This window comes from Phalaenopsis equestris, unplaced genomic scaffold (assembly GCF_001263595.1).
Source record: "Phalaenopsis equestris unplaced genomic scaffold, ASM126359v1 Scaffold197753, whole genome shotgun sequence".
NCBI classification, from domain to species: domain Eukaryota; kingdom Viridiplantae; phylum Streptophyta; class Magnoliopsida; order Asparagales; family Orchidaceae; genus Phalaenopsis; species Phalaenopsis equestris.
Genome location: NW_018217702.1, coordinates 1 through 2,937, shown reverse-complemented (window position 1 = coordinate 2,937; position 2,937 = coordinate 1). Strand labels below are relative to the sequence as shown.

The 2,937-nt window shown below is 31.1% G+C and overlaps 1 long non-coding RNA gene across 1 annotated transcript; it reads right to left on the bottom strand.

Annotated features, from left to right (window-relative positions):
• Positions 1 to 1,139: 1,139 nt before the first annotated feature.
• LOC110035449 lies at positions 1,140 to 2,450 on the bottom strand. The gene is made up of 3 exons (XR_002295144.1): positions 2,221 to 2,450; positions 1,468 to 1,605; positions 1,140 to 1,289 (listed from the first exon to the last, which is right to left on the bottom strand). It is a non-coding gene; the product is annotated as an uncharacterized LOC110035449 (long non-coding RNA).
• Positions 2,451 to 2,937: the final 487 nt, after the last annotated feature.

Sequence of the window (2,937 nt, the reverse complement as noted above, 5' to 3'; positions counted from 1 at the left end):
ATGAACAATATAAGAGAAAATGTTTATAGAAAATGTGGTCAAGCAGAAATTAGGTAAAACTTAACTGTATTGCTTTAATTCATTTATTTAAAAGATAAACAATAAAAGAAAAAATATTTATGGAAGACACGGCCAACCAAAAATGAGGTAAAATTTAACTATACTATTTTAATTCTTTTTTTAGTGGCTCTTTCATTTGTTACATGTTAGTTATAAATGAATATAAAAAAATTTTAATTGTTACCGTCCGACAATATATTCTCGCATTGATTAATTCCAAGCTCTAGGCCGAGTCGTGACATTTTTCCTCGCCAACCAGGACTAACATTTAGAAAATTTGGCAAAACAAAGAGAAAAGAACAAACAAAACAGCCTCAATACAAGCCACACAAACCTTTCGGACCATCTTGAGAAAGCCTATTGTGAAATCAAATAAAAAATGATATTGTTCATTTAAACTTTATAATCTTCCAAATTTTGAATTGAACTAGTTCAATGTATTTTCTTGTCTTTTCATAGGAGAAGGAAATATTATACTAGTACTAAAATTTTGTCATTGAACTTAGGACAAGAGAACTCGTCATTTAAATTCAACAATTTGTATGTTTTAAAACTTATATGAAGCATTGAATAAACTAGAACTCATCCCACAATGAGCACGGGCAGCTTGTCTTGCAAAGAACGGGGAACTTGTCCTACAAAGAGCCCAAAGAGCTCATCTAACAAAGAAAATAGAGAAATCATCCCACAAAAAAAATGAGAAACTCAATGCACATAGAAGTTAGAGAGCTCTTCCAAAAAAAAACTAAACTGACTAGCCAAAAAGCGTTAGAAGGACTAGATTTAGCATTAGATTTCTAATGTCCTAAAAACATCATGTACTCAATAGCTCAGCATATGTTTATAAAAATCAAAACCTAAAATAGCATTCATTTATTTAGCTTGAATAAATCCAAAATTCAAAATTGAAACTTGAAATGCTAGTGGCATAGATTAAAATTAAAAATAACTTGTATCCAAATTGTACACCCTTCTAGCTAAGCAAGATATAGATGAACTTAAACAAGGAGAGAAAAGTTCAAAAATTGAGAGGCCACTCCATACATTAAAGCAGCAACTCTAAAGTAGGTGAACAGTATGCACTTAACAAACCCATCTTAACATGAGATTTGAAGACTGCATTTCATTAAGAACCGGCAAATTTTGATTGACCAAGTTAGAAAATCTGAAAATGTAGCCTGAAGGTTTGTGGGACAAAGGTTTGTTGTTGTTGTTGTTAGTGGAATAATCTGAAAATGTAGTAAACAGATAGCTTATATGAGTAACTAGCAAGTAGTTATAACTTCAAGAGCAAACAAAATTAATTCTCTATAAAATGAGAAGAACATGGTGAGACCAGAGCTCAATAGAAAGAAAAGGAAATGGAATGCATTCTCAGAGAAAAAGCATCAGAAAAGAACTTCATACCGAGGCCTCCCTTCCTTTGGATAAGTTGGATCTAGTTGCTTTCTTCCCAAAAAGCAAAGTTTTGATCCATTTCCCCGGAGATTTCCCCATTTCAGAACAGCTAGTTAATAAATATGAATTTTGCTTGTACTCTGGAACCTGAAACAATCCATATCCATTGCATAAAATCGAAGTAGTAAACATTATATCATAACTAGTTTTCTTTCCTTTAGTGTATGATATTATGTATCGTACTACGTATCCACAAATGCCCTTTTTTTTTAGCTTCTGATTACATTTTTGTACTTAATGTCAAAAAAAAAAGAAGTAAAATGAAGTAAAAAACTTCTCATACACATACAATTTGAGCATAAATTTTCCAAATGCTTCATAGCTAACCAATGTTCTTCAGAACTGGGTGCTAGCACCATAACAAAGATTTTATTTTATTTTTTTTAAAGAACAGGAATCAAGTTTTTATCATCACAAATAGTACTACAAATTCCTCGGTAAACTTCAACTTTTCAAAAATCTAATTTCACGGCATTTCAAGTAAAGAAACACTGCTCAACCTAACAAAGCTTCATCATCAACCCAATCGGCCTTCTCTAAATCAAGATCCATACATGCGAGTTTGAATCCGGCACCAAAATCTCAATGTATCCAAGGAAATCCAACTATATCGATGCCAGGCAAAGCAAAACAGATCAGCCGTAAATGCTAGAATTGAAAAACATAATAAAGGGACATAGAGCTCCCAGATCTGAAGCTTACCAGTGAGATCCACCAAGGATTAGATTTTCCACAACTCCCCGTCCAACATTTTGGTGCAAAAAACCTGATAGAAGCCCTCAGCCAGCCAGAACGAGATAATGGGGGACGAAATGTAGCTCCGAGATCTGCAGTAAGAAAGGGATGATGCTACCTTACGGCAGAGCAGAGGCAGAGTGAGAGTGGGACTGAAATGAGAGAGGGCACTGTAGCAATAAAGCAAAGGAAGTGTTGGCCCACCCCCAACTAACGTTAATGCTACACTTAAATGACGCTCTTTTCCCACGTATAGCAAATTAATTTTAACTAATTAATATTTTTAAAAATATTAAAAATCGACAAAAATGGTTCTCTCAAATTGGAGCCGACAATAAAAAATTTTATTTTTTAAAATCATATAATTAGATTTTAGGAGTTTTATATGTAGATAAGAGTTTTATATTCAAAAATTTAAAAATATATATAATTATATATTAATTTATTGTGCATAATTATGAATTTATTTTTAAAAAATTGGTAAAATAAATGGTTTTTTTAAAAATAAAAGCAGTAATTTATTGAAAATTTTTGCCATTTAAGTTAAAAACATAATGCTTTATTTGAAGAAATAATTTATGTATATTATTTTTATTATTAGTAATAAATATTAATATGATTTTTTTATAATTTTGTCGAATTTTTTAATGAAATGAATCATAATAAATAATAATACTGATGTGA